Source organism: Drosophila guanche, unplaced genomic scaffold, assembly GCF_900245975.1.
Source record: "Drosophila guanche unplaced genomic scaffold, DGUA_6, whole genome shotgun sequence".
Classification (NCBI taxonomy): Eukaryota; Metazoa; Arthropoda; class Insecta; order Diptera; family Drosophilidae; genus Drosophila; species Drosophila guanche.
The window spans coordinates 1,569,367-1,578,937 of NW_022995752.1; the positions used below are offsets into that span (position 1 = coordinate 1,569,367).

Genomic DNA, 9,571 nt, shown 5'->3' on the forward strand with positions numbered 1-9,571 from the left:
CAAATTCAACATTCGATAAGAAAGAAATGCTTTGGTAATAAATTATAGGCTAGTAAGATTTTAACATTTTATTACGAGTAAATACATTTACTACATTTTTGGGTCTGGCTCTGTGATCATCCGTTTCTTAAGGTTGAATTAATCCATCATTGAATCAAGTAGCTCATTCTCCAATGGTGCATTCGGGATATAACGCTCTTGATGCTGATTCCCCTGGCGACTGGTCAGCTTTAATTTTGAAATCTTGTATTTAATTAGCACTGATATTATATATTCTGGTATGTCCATGATTGCATTGTACCATCTGTTGTACCAACGAGGGGCTTGGATGTCGGACATGTTGACAATATATAGGAGAAGTTTTTAAAATATTTCGATATTCTACCCAATACGAGCTTTCTTTATTTTTGATATATTTGGATTGACTACTATGTTTGCTGTTTATCTGTTTCAGACTGTCTAAGAATAAGTAAGTTGAATTGCAAAATGGATTTTCCAGTTAATTCTTTATCTCCTGCTGTCATCGCAGCACTCAATCCGCATCGACTGTTTCTGTCGTCTGTAATTTTTGCATATTTTGTGGCACTTTAATGCGCTTATGCCTAGGGCGACTGCAGACCAAATATTTATGTAATGCCGTATTACTCAATTAATTGATAAATACACCCATCCACAGTGCATCTATGAATACATACATAAGTGATGAGCCTTCGAGTGTGAGTTCGAGTGTGCGTGTGTACACATTAACGCAATTATTTTCCACATTTGTTGCAATGGAAAAACAGCAAAATATAATTAAAATGCTATACAATTGAAGCATCGCTCTTTTGAATCGCGATTAATATATAAAAATATAAATATGAGTGTACTCAAATACGCTTCTATAAATAAGCATACAGATGTCATTCGTTATGTATATTTGTATTTTCTTTGCCTCCAAGATGAGTTTCACATATTTTTTTAATGACTGTAGACATACATATAAGTTTTTAAGCCTTTGTTTATTTGCATTTAAATCGTGTTTGCTAGAGTTAATTATATTATACAGCTAATGGAGAAATGTCAAAATAATTAAACTGCCCGCCACAGCTCGGAGTAAAAGTTGTCCAGACCGAAGGGAGGATTGGAATGTGCAGTCCAATACGTAATTGACAGGCGGTTGCCTACTGTCAGCGCCGATTAAGGTGCAAAGCCGATTAATTATAAATTAAATTTATGATAAATAAATGCTATAAGTCATCCCACGGCAGGCACCCCACGACTGGGCAGCAAGAGTCGCAGTTATCACCCGAATGCTTACCTTTACTTGGCTGAATTATGTAGATTATATGACGATACGGCTTAAAAGAGTTCAACATTTGTGTGATTCCATTAAAAGTTATATTTTAAGCTTTAATTTGAAATTATGTCCGAGACAAAGGACAATCCGTTGACCAAATTAAGCGACCAAGATCCGCAGCAGCCCATGGAAGAGGGAAGGGAAAAGGGAAATTTATTATTAATAGACAAACGCATGACCAGAGGCGCGTGTCATTTGAAACGTTTTGTAATTAGCCGACTGGAATAATGCACAGCGAAATAAATCCAATGCGGAAAAAAATGAAGTAATTACACGGCATGAACCAAAACATATATGATTATAAATTAAAATCTAATTAAATTAGCAGTCCGGCCAGCCAATTGACAAACTGAATGAATATCTGTATATGTGCACAGGTGTAAAGGGGAACGGAAAGAGACAAAAGTCGACACGTTACGCATCACTGAGAACGCATAAAGAACTGAATAATTGAGAAGTGAGAATGAGAATGAGAATGAGAATGGGTTTAACATTTGATTGTCTTTAACGTGTCTGACTTTTGCTGGCTAATCAGTTGGGTCCTGCAGGCGTCGAGTGTGGAAAAGGATTCTTTGGCTAATTGCTGGCAGAGTTCATTACCAGGGCGCTCCATCTTTCATATGTACATAGGCAAGACGAGAGTGTACTAGTCTCATTAGCATAGTGATATTGATTTTCCGGTTAACCATCAATCAACAAAACGCCGCACACACATGTACTATGTATGAGATGCAGGAGATTGCTATGCAATTGAGGCTTCAAACCGCAGCACGCCATGCCCGAGTGCCTTAAAGCGTCAGCCTGGTATTCGTTTGCAACAATTTATGTGCAGCACACCCAAAGGCCCCAGCAAGACAGTGACCCAGGGAGAGGCGAGAGCATTTTGGCTCGGAGAATTGGTCTGCAGCCAGGACCATAGCCACAGCCAGAGCCAGAGCCTGCGTTGTCTTTGCGCGGTCATTGGGTCTCGATAAACAATTATGGCCTGTGCACAGTGCACAGCCAAGTAAATTTACAACACGACAAGAACAATTAACGTTTGCGCAAATGTCACTAATTAACTATTAAGCTGAAATTTCACTCAAATAGAGAGAGAGATAAACGAGAATTTGTGTGTGCATGGGCATGCACGGGCATGCATTTCATCGATAAATTACAGATAGAGCAAATAATGAGCGCAGCGCATCGAAACTGACAGCAAAGAGATGACAACTCTGAGGGAGAATGGGGAATCGAAACGAGACCATCAATTGATTAAGGACAAAGGGATTTCTCATTCGGAAATGACATTCCGAATGCAAATGCAATCAAGCAAAGGGCGACACAAGGCAGTTGCTAAATATTCACCCAAGACTCCTAAACGTGGTAATAAGATATTCTTAAAATGTGGTGGCATTGTTTAAGATTTCTAATTTATATGATTATTATATTTTCACACCAAGGATCCGCTGAGTAGTTTCCGTTTAGCCATTCATATGAAGCCCACAAATGTTCATAAATCATTTCACTGTGGCATTTTAAATACGTAATTCATGTGCTTTCAAAGCCAGTGCCAGTGGAAAGCAGTCACTCAGGTGCCCCATCGCACCCCATTACCTGCCAGTCAAATCTCAGTGAGGCAGCAATTTGGAAGTTTATTATGGTTGAAATATATACATATATGCCAGAAATATTTCATACGCACAAACCCACAAACACCCAAAAGGAGACGACTGCTCCCAGTTGCAACTTGCATTGATTTCCAAGCAGACACTTCCTTGCCTCCGGCTCGCTGCTGCTGTTCAGCTATTCTGCATTTCCTCTGCCCCTGTCCCTGCCCCCGCCTCTTCCTATGCCCCTGCTGCTTTCATTCTTCTCATTCTCACAGCCAAAGACACAATCAAGTCGTCTGAACTTGGTATTGCCATTCGTTGACTGACTTCCGCTCTATTTGCTGCGACAAAGTAATAGTAAAATTTCATACTTCCGCAAAATCTTTGTTATCCTCTCTCACACACACATAGTCACAGCAGACTGGGGTGTCCTGGGTGACTGCCATGCCCACATTTTGCCCTGTGGCTGCAGTCGCTTGTCGCATATTTCGTGCTCGCTCAATTATACGCTAAAATGAAGCTGGTTTTCAAGTCGCGCCCTGAGGCCAGCGTCAGTCCAGTTGAGCCAAACCAGTACCAGTAACAGTACCAGTTCCAGTCCCAGTTGCAGTCCGCGTCCCTGTTCCCAGCTCCAGGACTAAGCTCCAGTTCTGGGCCCCTCTTCGCTGGCATTCTTGCAGCCCTTACCCAAGCGATTTAACTGTTTGGTTTTGTTGGCATTTCATTTAAGCGCAGCAGCAGCATATTTTGTTGCCATTGTTTGCAATGCGTCCGCATCCACATTCCCCAGTTCCACTTCCCCCAGTGGCACCCAATTGCCTTCGTCTCGCTATTTCCGCTGTCCTTCGCTACTTTTCCTTCTGATGCTGCAGCCATTTGGGGCAGCTATAGCACGAATGTAAATCAGTTATTGATAGTCGAAGTAATGAACGATTTCATTTGCATAGTTAAGGTTTCAGTTTCCATTTGGATTTGCTTGAGAGTTGACTAATGGTTAATTGATCTGCCAGCGGATTAGGGAAAGGATTTGGTGGAATTGGATCGGTGAAGTATTTCGCATTCCAGGAGCGACAAATGCATCTGCATTTGCTTAGCGTAAGAATTGTGTCAGCCACGACATGGCATATGGGTCCATAAAAAAACCGAGCAACTTCTTGTCAGCTCCTTTCCCGTGCAGCGAAAGTGTGCAAAATGTTGCGCCAAAAGTGTGAGCAACAAAAAACACAGTCAAAGCACCATATGATGTACAGTTCGTGCATCTTTGGAGCAAAAAACAGGAAAACCTTTGACAGGTGGTTGAGCGGCGGAGAGCTGGAGCGGAAAAGATCTGTTCCGCCCTGACATTGACTTTAATATGCCAAACAGAAGCCATAGCCAAAGCCAAAAACCTCGCTTCGGCTGTGCTAAACACGAAACAAAATGGTGTCATGGGTGGGCGGAAAAAAACATGTTTCTACTAACTGCAGTGACTGTGCTGGTGTGTGTGACTGCATGTACGTGTGAGCTACAGAGCAAAAAGAGAAAAACGTTAACTACTTTTTCAATTGTTTGTAAAATGCAAATGCGACAGCGCCTCCGTCTCCCTGCTACGCCGTTACTGTGTCTGTCCTGCCCTGCCTTGTGTCTTGTTGGTCATATGCGTTATGCATACAATATTCTTCGCTTTTTTGTCCGTCCCCAAGACATGCAGATATGATAACGCTCTTAAGCCATTCCAATGCCAGTGCAAAGTTACGACTGGGAGCTCAAGTGCGAGTGCGAGTGCGAGTGCGAGTGCGAGTGTTAGTGATTGCATTTGCTCGAGGCTTATTCAATTAGAAATTTATTAGCACAACGACCTCCATACGGTTTCTACTATATGCATCCACAGGAATAATCTATACACTTTTAGTTTATATATAGAAATGCCGCACCGCACCTTTCGATATTTATTAAATTAGTTTTGTAGTTTAATAAAATTCTGAAAAATATAATAAATATTTCGCTCGTAATGTATTCATTGTTTGTCTATAAAACTGAGCAATATTTGCCCAATTAATGTTGAATAGTAATTTAAAATTACCCTCGATGTGGCACTCTGTTAATAATTTATTTTGAATTATGTTTTTTTTTCAGCATCAAAAACTAGAGTAAATTTTAAACCCTTTTTAATACATAGAATAAATAACTGCAAACATGAGTGTACCAGAGGATGCTTAATGCAAATATGCAATGAGAGAAATGCTTCCTAAATAAGAAAGATACCCAGACATGATGGCTCATCAGCCGACAGCAAACATCAATCAGGCGGCAGAGGCCGAGCCAAAGAGCCGCCAATCGCTTGGCGCACACACAAGTAGTCGGCAATTGGCGCACAGATACAGCCATTCCACATGTACACACACTTATATGCAGAAGGATACATTCAACATTCAGTAGTTCCATTTTGGATGGGCCAATTATGGCTGCTTTGATCATCAATCAGCGGCCACAGTGGCAGACGATTGGCAAGCGATTGACCCCAAAGACGCAGACATCAACGATTCAGTTGGCCTCGAACTAATAAACCAAAGACTCAAAGACTCAAGGGTCCTGGCTGGCTGCTAGTGTACGACTGAGTCTATGTGTGTGTGTTTGCCAATTTTTGACAGCTGCCAAACAAACGTTGCACATTAACGGCAATTGCTTTTAAATTGATTGATTTGCCTAGCCGAAGCGATAAGCGGGCTCCTCAGAGCTCTTCCCCCGCCCATCCTAGAGCATGTTTGTGCTGTGTGGGTGTGCGAGTGCATGAGCAAACATGAACAGGTCGTGCAGGACGTGCAGTCCTGCCACTGACAGAGCCTCTTGATTGCATCCCGCCCACCGCAATCACCAGAACCAGCGCCACTTCACTCAAGCAGCCAGCCAGTCGCGTCCGTTCAGAATTTGGCAAACAAAATATGATTGCCTGCAATTAGGCACAGCGATTTTGGCACAGCCTTTAAATTTGTTCTCACCTCTCTCGGATACCAGTCCCCGTGTGGCACTGGCTGGCGCATAAAGTAAGACGATTGCCAAAAATGTTCAATAATGACTTTTCAACACGCCAAAAACTAATTACACACACGGCCTACGGTTGCATTTTCATCTGCAGCTGCATTCCAGTGCAGAGGGGCGGCTTTTCGGTGGTTGGTAGTGACTCTGGCAATGTCAAAGGCCCTGCAGAAAATAGTACCAGAATAGGACCAGGGGATACTGTGCCCACGGGCCACAAAACAACATAAATAAATAGTCAAAGGACTTTCCCATTTTCATGCATTCTCTTCCAATATTATACGATGTAATATCTGTTCTATTTAGACTCTTAAGTAACCTTTCGGCAAATACAGCTCCTAGATCCAACACGAACTGAGGCTCGTGTGGCACTCACGCTTAAATCGACGGCCACTTCCCATTTTGTGTGTGTGGCGCACTTTTAATCAACAAACTGTTGAGGCAGCATTGGGCTTCTGCGTACGGTATCAGTAGACGCACACGCCTACCAGTGGCAACACAATGCAGTAGGGCACCCAGAATTGGCAATTTTGCCAGATCGGCAGTTTTGTGAGCAATCAATTTCGATGCAAATGCACTTGTACTTGACGACTCCATGAATGAGGCAAGTGAGTCTGTGACCGACTGCACCACGTGGCAGATGATGGGTGTTGAATGGTGAATCAAGGTAGATAGGAGACAAAAGAAGACAACAGACACGCCCTCATCACTCAAACTGAGTTCAATTTAGCAACTTGATTTAGACTCTTTTTCAAAGTCAACCAAAATGAATTCGCTGAATCTATTCCGTAATAAATTATGTTTTGTGGAACTTTGTAGGGCCGCTATCAATTAAATTATTTTATAAGCCTATTATTGAATAACAAAAAACGGCGCAAACAAAAAGCGAGAAATTAATTTCACTCTTATTTATTTTCAATTGTTTGTTGCTTTGTCAACAAAATATGGCCGAGACCAGGGTCCGGTCCGTGTGTGCGAATTGCATTAAACTTATGCGCATTAATTTCATGCCTCGTCCCAGTCCGTACCGTCCCATCGGAATGGACTTCACAGGCATATAAAATGCGTTTTAACTTAATTTTTATTGTTGTCGTGATTTTTCCACTCTCTCGTCATCATCGCCACCATGAGCCGTGCTGGGGCATGTGTGGATTGCATTTTTATTTTAATTAAAAAGTCTCAGTCACAAAGCGAATCGGTGGAGTCCATCCACCACCAATTCAAGTGGCCATCGTCCGATGCCAAATGTATTTATGGCTTCATTTTGTTTGCTTGTTTGAGACTGCAGTCGGGCTGCAAAGGACACGCGGCCAAAGTTTCCCCGCCAACCCACATATTTGTGGATTAAAGAGGCTTTAGCTATAAATTCGATCAAATATATATATACATTTTTTTGCTGCCTAGCCGATTATCGCTCAAGCCACCGTAGTCTCACTTGATTGAATTGAATTGATTAAATTCTTAATTAAATGCAGGCGGGTCTCCAGTGGATGGACTCGTCACCAGCCGCCGCACTTTCCCTTTCCTGACAACCATTAAGCACAGCTGATTAACACCGTCTACATACCCTATGAATGTGGAAGATTTTATGCCAGAATAACATCTGTTCAGAAATGTTTAGACTATTATATTACAAAAATGCATGCATGGAATGTATTGGGAACATTTTACCTGGTTTACTTAAGTTTTGCCCATTAAAACCTTTATGCTTATTTCTTTAATATGCTAGGCCAAAAAATATGTTGGACATTTTTGAAATTAAATAACTCAACTTTGACTCCACTGCTATTCTAGTGCATTCAATTTCCACTTATTTCTACTCCGATGTTAACTTTTCTACAGCACTCAATGCTCATGTGCTCCACTCAGCATTAATATTCTCTTAAAATAAAGGACTCGGTTTCTCTTAGCTCCAACGAAGAGCACGATTTGTAGCTCAGAGTCAAGATATTTATTCTCTTGAGCTAAAACTATGTACTCCGAGTGAAACTCATGGAGGAGCTCTGCTACTCGGCACGCCATTTTTCATTGCATACATTTCAGCGCACAGCTTGCAAATATTGCAACACCCACATGTGGCATGTATTGAGAAATTATCCAACACACACACACACACACACAGAAAGGAGAAGGAGTAAAAATCACACCCACGTGCACGCATGAATGCAGGTGAATAAAAAATTGTAGCAATTTGCAATGATTTATGATTTTGATAAATTTTCTTCAGGTGACTATATTACTTTTTCTAAAAATGATCGATGGACCTGTGCTCCGGCAGCACATAAAAAAGTTATATTTAAATATCTGTGCTAAAAAAAAGGATGGCAAAATGTAGAGATTCAGGCAAATGTATGGCATTGGGGATAAATTGAGAAAACATACCACAAAACAGAGCCAAAATGTTTCACAATTGAATATTTATCATCCGAGTGACAGAATTAAATGGCGGACAGAGTCAATTCAAACTGAAAAGTATTAATTTATTTTTAAGGAATTTAAACTGTTAAATATTCCCTGGCCGTGTTCATTCATTTACCTTGACCCTTCTTCTCGAATATAGTTCTAACTGTAAATACCAGCATGAACATGTAATTGATCGAAACGTTTCAGAGTGCAATAGAAAGTTAGCATCTAAATTTACATACGTATCTACATGTGTAAATAAACACAAAAAAATAAATGATATTTGGGGCAAGGACGATGTCGACATTCCCGCCATCATATCATGAATTTCACACATTGCATAAACAACAAATTGGTAAAAACAATAAATGCATTTTCATGTAATTGTCTGCAGGGTAGCCTCCACTGCCTAACATTCTGCCAAAAACATCAAAACTTTATTGAAGCAAAAAACTTTGGCATGTAACCAAAAAAATGTTCGAGGGCAAATAACAACAGCAACAACAACGCTAAAGCGCATAAATAATGGAAAACTTGAAGCAACAACCCAGAAGCAACAGCCAACACAGTAGGCACAAGAAAAACACAACCGAATTCGGTGACCTCAACTTTAGACACTCTTGCAAAATGCATGGCTCTCGTAGAGAGTCGTAGAATGGATAAATTCTCTGATTTTGATCAAAGATCTATATGCACAGGACATATTCTCCATCTTTAATCAATTGTTTCTTTGACAGATACATACATACATGAAAAACTGAATATTTCGCACCAAAAAGATTCGTTTTGAACGAGCGATCATGTTTTAACATACTTATAAATGTATGTATGTTTGCATACATGTGCAAACAGAACGACAGGATGAGTGAAAAGGGGATGTGCACTATTTTTTATCTATCAAAAGCAAGCCCCAGTGGCCTAATGGAGAAGGCGCCGGCCTTCTAAGCCGGAGATTGTGGGTTCAAGTCCCATCTGGGGCTTAGCTCAAACAAATTGTTTTTTTTCTTTCCATTGTTTTAACTATTTTGATCAAAGATTTGTATGGACAAGGACATATTTTCGAACGATCGCTAATGGTAGTTCCTGTCTTTACAGTATGGCAGGGTGTGTGAAAAGGTTATGTAGTCCATTTTTTCACTTTCAAAAGGAGCCCCAGTGGCCTAATGGAGAAGGCGCCGGCCTCCTAAGCCGGAGATTGTGGGTTCAAGTCCCATCTGGGGCT

The 9,571-nt window shown here is 41.0% G+C and overlaps 2 non-coding genes across 2 annotated transcripts; both read left to right on the forward strand.

Moving 5' to 3' along the window:
• Window positions 1-9,256: 9,256 nt before the first annotated feature.
• On the forward strand, window positions 9,257-9,329 carry Trnar-ucu. The gene has a single exon. It is a non-coding gene; the product is annotated as a tRNA-Arg (tRNA).
• Window positions 9,330-9,498: 169 nt separating this feature from the next.
• Trnar-ccu lies at window positions 9,499-9,571 on the forward strand. Its single transcript has one exon. It is a non-coding gene; the product is annotated as a tRNA-Arg (tRNA).